Source organism: Gorilla gorilla, chromosome 16 (genome assembly GCF_029281585.2).
Source record: "Gorilla gorilla gorilla isolate KB3781 chromosome 16, NHGRI_mGorGor1-v2.1_pri, whole genome shotgun sequence".
Lineage (NCBI taxonomy): Eukaryota > Metazoa > Chordata > Mammalia > Primates > Hominidae > Gorilla > Gorilla gorilla.
This window is the reverse complement of record NC_073240.2, coordinates 98,929,462-98,944,242: the sequence shown is the minus strand read 5'-3', so window position 1 is coordinate 98,944,242 and position 14,781 is coordinate 98,929,462. Positions and strand designations below refer to the sequence as shown.

Sequence of the window (14,781 nt, the reverse complement as noted above, 5' to 3'; positions counted from 1 at the left end):
TCTAAGGGCCAAAATGATTCACATGGCCAAGACCAATAGCAGCGGGATGGAGAATTAGATTCCACTCAAAGTGGGAGGGTATCGCAAAGTTCCATGACAATGCGTGTGAATATATCCTTATTATTCACTGGATTCGGGTATTGGGACCCATAATTCAATCTCCCACAGCTTTCTTGGAGGCTGACATGGGACTTAAGGCTATTCTGAGGTTCTTAGCAAAGAATTTTGTTCCTTTAATTTGAGATAACTATCTCAGGAGTTTAACATGTCATGCTCCCCTCTTTGTAGTGTCCTTGACAGTTGAGGTCATTAAGACTGTAGTCAGTGACATGATCCCATGCCTCTTCTGCTGCACTAAAACTTGAAAGAATCCACAATGGCCACGTGGCAGTAACAGCTTTCAATTTAGAGGAACTACTATTTGATACCATGATGGAAGCATCTCACTCTTACATTTAAAACCATGAGATATACAGAACTAGAGTCTTTATTAGAATAGCTGACATTTTGCTTGCAAATCATGTGTTGTAATTCTGCATGGTGGCACATTTGTTTTTATATGTTTTTATGCTTTTGACTGTGGGAGAAACATCTCTATATGTCAGTAACTGATTTGTTTCATATGCCATATACTACAAGACAATATTGTGACAATGATATTCAATAATTAAATCTACAGCTGAATATTCAACCGGGCATTTGTATTAGTTTGTTCTCACACTGCTGTGAAGAAATACCTGAGACTGGGTAATTTATAAAGAAAAGAGGTTTAATTGCCCTACCGTTCCACATGGCTGGGGAGGCCTCAGGAAACTTACAATCATGGTGGAAGGCACCTCTTCACTGGGCAGCAGGAGACAGAATGAGTGCTGAGCAAGGGGGGAAGCCCCTTATAAAACCGTCAGATCTCATGAGAACTCACTCACTATCAAGAGGACAGCATGGGAGGAAACTGCCCCTGTGATTCAATTACCTCCCACCAGGTCTCTCCCATGACACGTGGGGATTATAGGATTACAGTTCAAGATGAGATGTGGTTGGGGACACAAAGCCAAACCATATCAGCATTCCAATATTCTATTATGTCCACTGCTTATGGATGATAAGTACATGGTGTGACCAGGAAATACGATTTCAACCTCCCTAGGCAACTGCAATAAGAGTGGGACTATTTCCAGCACGCTTAAAAATTGCTTTGTTTCCTGCAAATGATGCCCTTAACGTTTCACCAAAATTAGGTGATGCATTAGAACTTAACGTTTGAGGCCCAGTCTGTGTGTTGGATAGATCACTTTGTGTCAGTTAATTTCTCGGTGGTATTCTTTGTTACTTACAAAATAGAAACAAATAATCCTAGTTGCCGCTGCAGATTGAATACCTGCAATGCGTGTTTCTTGTTAGGGTGGGCTACACAGAATGGTTGGAGGATAGAACAAGGCAGCAGCCATACAGTAGCAGTACACACCCTCTCCCAGTTATTCTGTCAAACATGAATCTAGGTGCTACTGCGAATGTATTCTGAAGATGTGAATGAAATATTTAATACATTGACTTTAAGTTCATCAAAAAATAGATCATTCTGAGTAGCCCTGCCCAATAAGGCAAGCTCTTTAAGAAAGGGCATAGGTCTTTCTTGGGTCCGGAAACTTCAAACAGCTGTTGGCTATGCAATTGCTCTCCCTACCCTCTGGGTTTTCCTTCTTGACTGAGGCATGTGGACAAAAAATTCAGCATGTATGCCTACGGTTCCAGTCTGCTTGTGATCTGCCCTTCCCAATTGCCTCGTCTATGAACTTTGAATTTCTCTAGCTAGCCCCAACAATTGCATGAACCAATGCCTTGAAATAAATCTCTTTATTTATGTACATATAGACATATATAGATAAAGATATAGACCTATATCTATATATTTATTTCCATCTAGATACCTATATCTCCTACTAGTTCTAATTCTCTGGTTGAACCCTGACTTATAGAGACCATCAGGATTCTTCTAATTTAGCTTCCAGAATGCCAACTGGCATTACCAATTGGATGAAGAAGGATGTTCCACAATATAATTTTTGAATCCTCAGTTATTTCATGAGTAAGTCTTACCAGTCAACAATGTCTTTAACCCCAGATAGATCTTTGATATTTTAATCAGACTGTATTCCATATTAAATAGGACTGGAAAGCCAAAAATCACAGGACATTTAAGGAACACATCCAGAATGAAGGCAAACTGAAATAAATATAGAAAAGGAATCCAGAGAAAAAGGAAAGTAGAAGAAAACTCCTCTTCATTCTGCAAAAAAAGTAAACAAAGAATTCATATCCTAAGACAGTTAAGAATAGACATCTCACTCATGAAAGAACAATTTGAGATGAAAATAATTGAGTTGAGAATAAGAAGGGACTTGTGGAAACTAAAAAATGTTTCAGCCAAAATAAAATCTCAGTAATCAGGTTAGATGTTAAACAAAAAATATTAATAGAGTACGTATTACACGATTCAATTATATAAAATTCAAGAATAGGCAAAACCAATCTATGGTGATAGAAATCAGAGCAGTGATGATTCTACAGAGTATGGGTGGAACTGTGCAGATGGGGTCATGGAAATGCTCTATATTGTAACTGTGTGGTCACATGGGCCACACAGGATGGTCACATAGGCCTACAGGCTTCCCTCGCTTATTGTCAGGAAGTAAGTTCCAAGGCTCCTAGTGGATGCCTGAAACCATGGACAGAACCAAATTTTATATATAATATATTTTATCCTACATGTAGATGCCTATCATAAATTTATGAATGAGGCACAATAAGAGATAATAATAACTAATAATAAAATAGAACAGTTATAACAATATACTGTAATAAAGGTTATATGACTATGGCCTTTCTCTCAAAATGTCTTATCGTACTGTACCTTGGGTAACTAAGACTATGGAATGTGAAACTACAAATAGGTGGTAACTATGGTATACACCCATCAAAACTCATTCAACTGTACACGTAGAATCTTTGCATTTCACTCCATATACCTTTTACTTTGATTTAAAAAATCCTGAAAAAATGGAAACAAAAAGTGAGAGATAATTATTTTAAAAAATAAGAAATTCAATATAAAATCCAGGAGATTCAATATTGAACTGATAGGATTTTCAGAGTAAACCAACAGAATGAAATTATAAATTAAACAAGTTACTTCTAAGAATCCAAGGCTATGGATTCCCAGATTCAAATGCCCCCACTAAGAATTCAAAGTAATGAATGAGAAAAGACCAGCATCCAGGTAACATATCATGCCATTTCAGGAATTCAGGAATAAAAGTTTTTAAAGCTCTCAAAAGGAAGAACAGATCACATATACATACGGAGTAGGAAGAATCAGAAAGTCTTTGGCCACTTCAAAAATAATATGGAAGAGAAGAAAGTGAAAGAATGTTTTTATAATTCTGAATTTTTTTTTTCAACCTAAGACAGGCCTAAACTATGGATCCGTCGTGAGGAGAAATAAAGACATTTTCTTCTAAAAGTTCTCAAAGTGTTATTCTTTCATGCTTCTTTCTCAGCAAGCTACCAGAGGATATGCTCCGTCTAAATAAGGAAATTAAGTCAAGGGAGCGAAAGAGAAAGCAGGGATGTGTGCCACCAGACTAGGGCAGGACATGCCCAGATGACAGCTGTGCACTGGGCCTGGAGACAAAACTGTCCAATCTGGGACAAGAGGCGGCCTGAGTATTTAGAAGAATGTATGTTTGTGTGTGTGTGGTTTTTTTTAAATACCATTACCTAAAATATAAGATCAAATTGAGAGGAATTTGGGATAAGATTCTTGACAGGTACCTAGGAAACTAAGAAAAAATATTACATTTATTAACTTCAGGGGAGAAATAAAAACAAGAAGTTGAACAAAACCGTGAAATACAGACAGGAAATTTAGTACTTTCTGCTGTAACTGTAAACAATATTTAAGTGGTCATGGTAATGTAAACCCTAAATTTTGACTATTGTTTTATAACTCTAGTGAGAAATTGACTAAGAAAGTATGTATTTGTGTGTGTGAGGGGAGGGGTTAAGAGCCCTTGATTCTTATCTTCCACAGTAGAAGTCAATAGGTAATATCTAAAACTGAACAATTGAGAAATAGCAATGCAAAGTTATTATTTATAAACATGGGGATAAATACCAGAAGCAATAAATAAAAGAATTGAAAATGGTTTGTTTCGAGGGATGAGGATCTTGAGGGTGAAAGGTCAAGGAATGGCTGTTTTTCATTTTATTGTACATTACAAAATGTGTCCATTTTGCTTTTATACAAATATTAGGAAAAAATAGAACAATATAGAGAAGACTCATGGGGCTGCTCTGAAAATCAAACATGATAACATGACATGCCCCTGTTAAACTGTAATTTGCTATATAAATATTTGTTATTATTGTCACCATCATAGAAGACAACATGGATAGATCACTATAATTGGTATCAAGAAAATGGAGACCTTATCACAGTCCTGTCACTCACTGCCTGTGTGAAACAGGACAAATCATTCATCAGCTCAAAACATCAACTTGTTCATTTATAAAATAACCTAATTTCTGCCTGCTCACTCTATAGAGTGGTATGAAGCTCAAGTACATGTGAAAGTATTTTACTAGCTATAATTGCTGTTCCTTAATGGATAATGATTATTATTTCAAAGATCTGACTCAATGGGCTAAATATGTGGGAAATTTTAGATTGACTTAAAATCACATTTGCCAAAGTGATTTACTTCTGCTTCCGGAGACAGGCCATGTAAGAGTTTTCATTCATTCATTCATTCATTCATTCATTCATTTCCCCAATAAATAAGAGTATAAGAGCATGGGGGATGATCTGAATATTGTGCCCACTGGCTTTTCTTGTTCTAAGCCAGCCTGTCACCATGGCTTTTTGACTAACATGGGTTTACTCTTGCTTTCTGTATCAGGCAGGAAAATAAGAGCATAAATATTTAACCTTCAAAAAGGGACTCATTTACTGGAACTCTGACTGTATGAAACAGGGTTATAAATCTTTCTGAGCTATTTCAATATGCATAAGAGAATGAAACCACATGAATGACGGAGTGAACCTTAACCTTTGACTGTTTAAAAGCATAGTTTTTTTTCCTCTCTCTTAGAAAAAGGGGGCCTGTGAATGTATATATGTTTGTCAGACATACATGATGAAATTTATCTCTTAAAGTGGCCCCTCCTTTTTTCCTGTGCTCTGAAATTTATAACAAGTCTGTCAAGAAGCTGAAAGGAAATTATATTTTATAGCTGCCTATAGGTTTTGTTATGCTGGGAGAAAATCATTTCACTTTGCTCACAATAGACTGAAAGGCAAATTCTCATTCTTTGGCTGCCTGTCAATAAGAAGAGAGCAGAGGATTGATCTTCAGTGCAAAGATAGGCGACAGATTCCTGTAGACTGAGGTCCATTGTGGTACTTATATGTGTTTCTGAGGGTTTATATTTAATTAAAATAAGTTGTTAACCAGCAAACAGAAACAGTTCTTTCCCTATGCATGATACTGTCTTAGATGCTAATACAAGATGTAATCTAAGTAGATGCAGAGGTTGTGCAAAAACGCTTACACACTCAAGCTTGGGAGCAAACTATAGCTGAAGCTGTAGGAAGGAAGAGGAACAGAAGTTTGCCGGTCCCATGTGCAGATGGTTGTACATTTGCATGTAATATTTTATTTAACCATTATGGTCTCCTTTACAATCCACATTCCACACATAAGAATATTGAAATTCCAGGAGTTTAACTTTCCCTCAAGTCACTCAGGTGAGATATGGTGGAGCCTGGAAGAACCCTATTATGTCTTGTCTGGGTCCTTTTCACCTCTTTACCTTCATTTTGATTTATTTCAACAAACAAAGATTTACTAAACACCTAGTACGAATCAATCATTATCCCTGACCTCAGGGCATTTTGAGATTTTTTTTATTAAAATAGATGTTTTATTATCATCTTACCAAACATCTAATTTACTGTATCATATTTATAGATGGCTAGTATTAATGTCATATTAAACTTAGCACAAGCCTTGATTCCGAAGACAGTTTTTCCATCGGGTGAAATACCTTATGTATGTGTTGTTAAAGCTCTAGGTTGTGACTTATTCTCCCACACTTCGTCTCTCTTTAGCATTCCCCATCTTAAACCATAGCACCATTTCACACCCTGTAGCTCAAAACAAAATGCTACAAACCACCTCTGACTCCTTCCTTTCCCTATTCCCCCACTGTGATGCATTGCCAAACCTTGTCTGTATTTATAGTATCTGTCAACTTCTTGTTGCTGCTGCTTCCTCTCCTCTGGCTCTACCCAGTTCCCAGACATTATCTTTCCTCCATAGGCTTTGTATTAGCGTTCCCCAGAGAAGTAGATCTAATAGGATAGATGTAGATATAGATGCATAGGAGATATGCCATCTTCAAGTCGGAGAACAAGGGAAAGTCCGTATTGCAATTCAGTCTGAGGCCAAAGACTTAACCATGTGAGGTCCATCAGTGTTAAACCATGCAGTCCAAAGACCCGAGTACCAGGAGCTCTGATGTCCTAGGGCAGGAGGAGATGGAAGTCACAGCTCAAGAAGAGAGAGAACTCACCCTTCCTCTGCCATTTTTTTCCATTTGGGCCCTCCGTGGGTTACATGATGACCACGCACATTAGTGAGGCTGGATCTTCTTTACCAGTCTCCTGATTCAAATACTAATCTCTTCCGGAAACATCCTCACAGATATGCCCGGAAAGATTGTTATTCCAGTTCTCTGGGCATCTCTTAGCCCAGGCAAGTTGACACATATAAATAAGCATCACAGACCCTATGGCAACACCTTTCCTGCTTCTACTGTTACCCTAATCAATTTATCTTCCACATGCAATCTGTGCCAACCTTTTTCAAACATAGATGATCCACTGCTTTGAACTCTCCCAGGATTTCTCATTTCTCTTAGCATAATCTCCAGAATCTTTGCCATGCGCACTAGCTCCTGCACTGTCTGGCCTCATCTCTCTCCACCTCATCCCACATCGCTTGCCCTTGCCCAGGAGGCTCTTCCTCTGCTGCCCCTCCCTGGTTGGTGAGTACGCCAGAGCCTTCCCACATCTGGGCCTTGACACTGGAGGTTTCGTCTGCTGGAAGTTCTCTTCCCTCCCTAGCTCCGCTGCATAGATGGATCCTTCTTAATCCTCAGGTCCTTGCTCAAATAACAACTCCTTAAGGAGACCCGAGTTTCCTAGTGAAATTGGCCACCCACCCAGTACCCTACACCCCAACGAGTCTTAATAGCGCTATTGACAATCTGCAATTAACTTGATTATATCATCTTGTTCTTGGTAAAATACTCTGTCTGCTAGTTTTCTGCTGTCGTTCTAGCACTGAGAACAGTGCGTGGCACCAAGGAGTTGCAGCAGAAATATCTATTTAATGGATGCATAAGCCTGAGTGAGTTGCTCTAAACATTGTAACTGAGTAGAATAATGAACCCGTGAGCTCACTTGGAACCTATCCCTATTCTTGCCAGTTGTTCTTTGTTGAATCCACCTGCAGGCTTTGCCTTGCTAGGGCCTGAGATTGGCTCCTGCTCTAACAGAAAACAGAACCATCTGTGCAATGCTCCCTCTCTAAGGCAGAATGCCTCCCTTAAACCCCTGGAGTTGATGCTTACTTGTGTTATCATGCAGCTTTCATACAACAGACATGTGGTTAGTGCCTGTTCCGCACCAGTCATTAGTTGAAGTACTAGACATAGACATGAAAGTGTAGTCTTCCCCCAGTGTGGTGCAGTGGATAAGAAGATGAATGCAGCAACTGGGATGCCTGGGTTTAAATCCCAGCTCCACCTCTTACTAGCTGTGTAATGTTGAGAAGATATTTAATCTGTGCTTGCCTTAGTTTCTTCATATGCTGAGTGGAAGAAAATAATAGTACCTACCTCATACGGCTGTTTTGTAGATTTAATGAATGTATGTTTGTAATTTCTTAGTGTTTCATGTAAAGTAACTGCTATGTAAATACCAGCAAATAAATACAATTGTAAATAAAATATTTCTTTTCCTAAAAGGTGATAGGCTTTTGGCGGCTTATCACTGCCATGGTGTTAAGCTTCATCAAAAATCCTCTTCCCTAACTCTTCTTGCTCACCCTTCTTGCTCAGTACCGGGGTATTGGTGGTTCCTGGGCCTCACTGGCTTCGCTTTTGGTCTGCTGGTAGTCCTTGCACATAGCACGGCGTTTCACTCATGATAGATGTGCAATGCAGAAAAAAGAAGAATTAATAAAATGAACTGTTGTATCTTTTAAGGTCAACCTGACATCCGGGACTCTGCAGCCCCTGTCTTCTCTGACCTTCACTTCCTCACCAATCCTTTAAAACTTCCCTTAGCATTTGTGATCCATGAATTTCATGCCATCTCTTTACTGTTTTAACTGTGCAATTGCTTCCGGACACCATTGCACTCCTTCCTTAGAGCTTATTTAGCTCACTTTTTATTTGAATTGATTTTTTTTTGTTACAAGAAAGTTCTAGCAGCTGACATGGTAGCATACAAGTCCAGCTTTCTTCTGGTGTGTTTGTGGTCTCTCTGTAAACTTAATTTTTTTTCAGTTTTGGAAAGCAGAAACAATATTTGGGAAGTCTCACTTTTAATCAGTGAAGTTAACATGAAAGCGTGACCTCTAAGCCAAACCTTTAAACACTTGACTTGACAATTTATGACTTTGGCAGTTATTGTTATTAGACCAACCCTAGGAACAAGTAACTCATCTGAAACACGTTTTTCGCCTGCTGTTGTTATTAAGACAGGTGCAAACCTACACGGCATCAGGTAACCAGTCATTTACAGACAGCAAAACATTACAACCTGGAGTTACCGTCCACACTCCAGACACTTGGCATTGTGACCTCCTTGTGCCTCAATAAACTGGCCATAAAAATTGACCTTTTGGTGAAACAGATCTTTTCTTAGAGATAGGAATAGTTATATATGTTAATTATATCTCTGATCTCTCAAAGGCACATATAGCCGTCATTCAATGTGAATCATCAAATGTGGCCCAAACACTTCAAAAGAAAATCAAATGGAAAAAAATTAAAGTTTTTTTCTTGCATTTGCATATGTATCAGTACAATTGGATTTCTGACTAAACAGACAAAACTGTTTGCTTTTTATAAATGTACTTAAATAAGTCGTAATACTGATACAGCTATTCCAGTTCTAAGTGGGATCTCAAATTTAACTTAAACATTGTAAAAGTCTCCACACCCTAAGTCTGAATTAGGTTCAAATGAGCTAAGCAGCTGGCTGTTTCATTTTCATTGTTTTTCTGAGTACATGGTGTGTCAGACTTTTCTCAAGAGTGAATGAGGGGGCCACATTTCTCTTATTCTAAGCTAAACATGTTCTTCCAGTATAAAATGTCTTTAAAAGAGAATTTGTACTGATAGGAATTTGGGGAAAGTGGGAATAAAAGCTATATAAAATACATAGCACAAAATACAGAGACTTTACTCATGGCCAAGGTTATCCTTGAAATCTTTACTATTCCTTTAATAAACGACAGGGTTATCTCCCGCTTTTCTAATTCACAACAATTTAACAATAAAAATAGAAGTTTTGAGAAGTTCCTAGAGGCAGGTAAACTCACGGCCACATGGACTGCCAACTGAGCTCCTCAAAATAGAGGATCGAAAAATGGTAACAACAGCATTATTGAAAAGTAACAATTATAGAAAAAGAGTTCTTTGGGGCCACTTAGGATAGGGATAAGTTGTCTTCCTGGAGACACTCCTATTGCACCCTAAGGCTAAATTTAATATTCAGTATAATGATACCTTAGAGGCAATTCCAATTCTTCCAATATGTAAATATGTGTTAATAACAGATCTCACTGTTAGCAAGAGTTCCATCCAAAAATATAAAAAAACGGGTATGTGTGACTGCTCAAAGTATTAAGCCTTAATCACTGGAAAGTTCACTTATGAAACATATATTATCCTCAATGCTTCATAAGAATGGCAAAGGAATAATCATTAATAATAAAGGCAGTAATAATTAACCACCTCCTTGCCAGGCTTTGTTTGAAAGACATTGCATGATGGTCTCACATAATTCTTACAATAACCCGTGAAGTAGCAACTACTGTCATCTTCATGAGGGCATTGAGGCACAGAGAGGGTATGCATCTTGCCCAGCATCACACAGTGAAGACAACATTCAAACCTGTATGCCTGAGGTAGAAGCCCTACACCATGTCACCTCTCAGGTCTCAGGGCAGTCAAGTTCCACGGTTCCATGATCTCAGGGACTCCCAGTGAGTTCCAATGGGGAAAAAGATAAGTGGCATAATATTAGTAATCTATAATTTTACTAAAAACCTAAAAATAAAAATAAATATGTGCTATGAAATTTTAGTGTAAACACCCAATTTGTTATATTGTACACTGTCTAATCCTATACAGCTTTGGCGATTGAATCAGCTTTCACAAATGAATACACGATTTAATAAAATAACATTTTAGACACTGTAAGTGAAGCAAACATCCTATGTAAGGAATACAAAGAGAAGCCAAATACTAAGAATCCTATGGGTGCACACTTTACATCTTAAAAGAAGAGTTAAAGAAACCACAGTTCAGTGCTTTTGGGGACCTACTACAGATTCAGATACTCATGGAACTGGGTTTCGAGTCTCCTACCTAGACAATAGGAAATCCATTCGTGAATTCTAAGGACTAAAATAGTTAAGAAATATAAACTCACAAGAAACACATACATTCTTGATAATTTATTCAGTATACAGCAAGGATTGGAGATCAGTGTAATATACAAGATCTCCTGCCAGAAAGCTTATGTTGAGTAAAATGCAACAGACTTTATTCGTATTCTTGTGCTTTTCTTTTCTTTTTTTTTTTTTTAATTGAGATGGAGTCTCTCACTCTGTTGCCAGGCTGGAGTGCAGTGGTGGGATCTCAGCTCACTGCAACCTCTGCCTCCCAGGTTCACATGATTCTCCTGCCTCAGCCTCCCTAGTAGCTGGGACTACAGGTGCACACCACCACGCAATACAATTTTTGTATTTTTAGTAGAGATGGGGTTTCACCATGTTGGCCAGGATGGTCTCGATCTCTTGACCTCATGATCTGCCTGCCTCGGCCTCCCAAAGTGCTGGGATTAGCTCTTTTCAAGTCCAAATTTCCCAGCCGTGACTCTTCAGTGCCCACCTAATCTGGCCCTGCTCACCCTCCATCACGCTTTCTTGCTATGCCCATGCTTGTTTGCTGGGCTCCTCACAGTTCCTCCAGTTTTTCTGAGCACTTACTCCCCTCAGGCCTTTGGACTCACCCTTCCCTCTGCGGATGATGCTGCTAAACAGAGTAATCTCAGTTCCAAGTGTCATGTGCTACTTCCCTTGGAAAACCTCCCCTGGCCTAGGTGCCACCATGTGATCCTTTGGGACCTGCCTCCTGTCCTTAGCACTTACCCTTTTGACCTGTGACTGTTCCTTTGGGTGTACCTCTGGTCCCTCCCTTCCTAGGCTGTAAGCTCCACCTGTGTAGGGACAGGGTTTGTCCTGTTTGTCTGTCCCAGTGCATACCACATGAGAGGCACTGAATATATTTCTTGACTGAATAAACAAATATATGATTTTATTATAATCTTGTTTTTCTACAGAGGGTTCCACTGACAAAGTTTGCTCACCTGTGTCATCTTATTTACCATCTCGACCACACTGAGCCCCTCTGAGACATCAGCATGGGGCCTGGGACTGCCAGCTCACCTTTAGCACGTGTGAACTGACAAAGTAGGGTTCCCCCACCCCTATTTTGTAAGCTTAGTCATGTGAGAGGTTTTCTAAGAAATTTTAAGGAAAATTACATTTAATCGGATATTTGATGAAGATCCATTTATAAAGATAAGAACATTTTACGAGCTGCCTAGGAGACGCCCGGAGCTGGGGCCCCATATGGACAAAGCTCTCGTTTGCCAACAAAAGCAGTTCTTCCCCATCCCCAGGCAGCAGCTCTAGAAAACGATCTACTGTCATTTGAATCCTTTTTACTGACAATCTCCCTTTACCACATGGTTTTCAGTGCGCTTGACAGAATTTTTTGTTAAATCATATTTCTAAGCTTAGAGTGTGCGTTTTCCCTATTTATCATTCTGTCCTTGGTCTAAGTTTCTCCTCAAGGCCACTTTCACTTTTCCGACAGGCTCAAGCATATCTGAATCGAGAAAAGCAGACATGATTGAAGCGCATTTATCTCCACTAATTAAGAGGTGAGTATCAGTTCTAACAGCTGGGCCCTGAGAGTGTCACTACAGCAGTTAAAGCAATGGGCTTTCCACAATTTGACATATTTCTTTTGCATCCTTCCCAGGAAAGCTTACCAATAAGGTCCCAGCTCCTTGTCTTGGCATTGAAGGTCTTCCGTCTCTGCCCCAAGCTACCTTTTGGACATTTGTCTCTTTTTAGTTCTGTGCACACATTAGATGCCTGTGGCCCATGCAGTACTCCTTGTCTGGAACTTTGCTCCTAATGTCCTCTCTACCTAATGGCTTTTATCTACCTGTGGGAATTACATTAACTCTTAATTCAGCAAATGTAATAACACCATGGCTTACCTACCTATCCTAGGCATTAGGAAATTCTGTGTTTTTGTTTTGTTTTTTGTTTTCTCTGAAGGGAATGGTTGTCCCCAGTAAAACTCACCTGAGAAAGAAATTGCTCCTGGGAAAAGAGCAAGAGACAAGGAGAGGAACAAATATGTACCTCTCTCAGAATGGGGACAAATTGGTCCAAAGTTCAAGTTGTGAAGATTCCCAGAGGCTTTCTGGAAGTATCTACCCTTGGAAAATTTGAAGGAGGTTAGGAGCAAGCAAAGCAAGTGGTCTTCCCAGGAAGGTCCTATTAATAGATTGGCTTGGGCAAATAGTTCAAGTGGTCTGGGGCCAGGGTAATACAGAATAATTGCATCTGGGTAAATAGAGTGTTTTTGCTTGCCACCTTGGAGAGGAACACGAAGTTTCTCTTTGTTCAGGTTTAAAAGAGCTGTTGGAGATCTGAGTTGGTGTTGGAGCTTCCACTTGTTCTTCAGCTAGGAGCCTGCTAGCTGTTCCGGGCACTCCCATGTTATAGATACTTTGAGAGAAAAAAAAAAACCCCTTGGTTGTCTGAGGCCTTCTATTTCTAAGATAAACCATGCTGCCACTCCCGAAGGTGGTTTCAATGACAGAGTATGTCGTTGTCTTAACAATGCTGTGTATCCCACCTCTGGAAGACAACTGGGGAGGAGAGGCAAATGTGTACAGGGACCAAGTAATCTTCTGGAAGAGAAAAATAAATATTCGGGCATCCTGCCCTTTTGAAAATAACATGATAGAACATCTCCAATGATAGTGAAACCCTATGGGAAATGTGACTGGGCCCAGCCACCTCGCAGGAGGAAGTTTAAGATAGATAACCAAAGCTCAATCCCAAGACTGAACTGTTTTTGGAGATGTCGCTGTTAGAAACAGAATGGAGCCGAGACCGGAGTCCTTTCCTATCCAAGCCAATGGGGTGGGCTTTGAAATCATGACTGTGCATTAAGCATATAATGCAGAAGTGTGCCATTTTGTGTCCAGGCTTATGCCAGGCTGAGCTGAGATTTTAACACCAGATGAGCCTCCATTTCATCCCCCTACACCTGGAGAAGCTCCTGTGGGAGGAAGACTCATGGAGACACTTTAAACTGGAAGCAAGAGACCCCAGGGAAGAATGTTCTTAGGCAGAGGGAACATAACATGCTAACATGCTATGAGGGGGTAAGTTTGGCTCGCAGGTGTGAAACAGGTAAGTGACAGTTCCACGTATCTTCAGTCTGTTTATGAAGCACATACTGGTGTACACTCAGCTACTGTTCATTTCTTTACGCATTTTTAATGTTATATTTTGAGACGATTGCAGATTCACATGCAGTTGTAAGAAATGATGCAGAGGGATTCCATGTACTCTTCACCACACCTCCCACAATGGTAGTGTTTGCATAACTACAGTATGGTATCTTAACCAGAAAATCAACACTGTTATAATCCACCTAAAACATTTCTCCAGTTTTATATACCCTCATTTGTGTGTGTGTGTGTGGGGGGGGGTATTTAGTTCAATATAATTTTATTACCTGTGTAGACTTTCATGACTACTAACACAGTCAGCATGCGAAACAGTTTGAGAACAATAACGCCTTGTTCTTGTTTTGCATTCCATCAAAACGTATTTAAGCAAGCCTGTGTCAAATGGAACCCTGAAAAATATGGCTTTATTATACTGGTGTCATTAGAGGTCTTCTGAGTAGTTTAAAGTATACAAGTTGGGCTTTTTGATCTTAATAATAAGATCACTAAGTGGCAGTTCTACGTGGTGTAAGGCTAGAAGACTATCTAGTCACAATTCTCGAGACTGAGTTGATCTAGAAAAGGTGTTGCATCAATTGCTTTGAACACCTAACACATAGAACCAATGCACGGATACCTAGCTCCCTGGACACCTGATCAGTGACCAGTGAGCTGGAATAACTAGATGAACATTTAGAAAGAATAAATTCATTTGGAACAGAATAGTCTTAGAAATGCTGTACATTTCATTCATTTGAAAAATATATAATATCAATTGTTTCTTCTTCCCATATCGACGTGGAAACTAGATGTGGTTAATGACTCAGCCGGTAGTGATTACAAATAAGGAGAAAATGACCGTGTTAATGCTATGGAGT

At 39.4% G+C, this 14,781-nt stretch overlaps 1 long non-coding RNA gene across 1 annotated transcript in view; it reads left to right on the top strand.

The window, feature by feature from the left end:
* LOC129526854 (uncharacterized) overlaps positions 1–13,834 on the top strand; it is a 39,533-nt gene extending 25,699 nt beyond the window's left edge. The window contains exons 2-3 of the long non-coding RNA XR_008671624.2: positions 12,241–12,307; positions 13,655–13,834. This is a non-coding gene — a long non-coding RNA (uncharacterized lncRNA). The remainder of the gene's footprint in view (positions 1–12,240; positions 12,308–13,654) is intronic.
* The last annotated feature ends 947 nt before the right edge of the window (positions 13,835–14,781 follow it).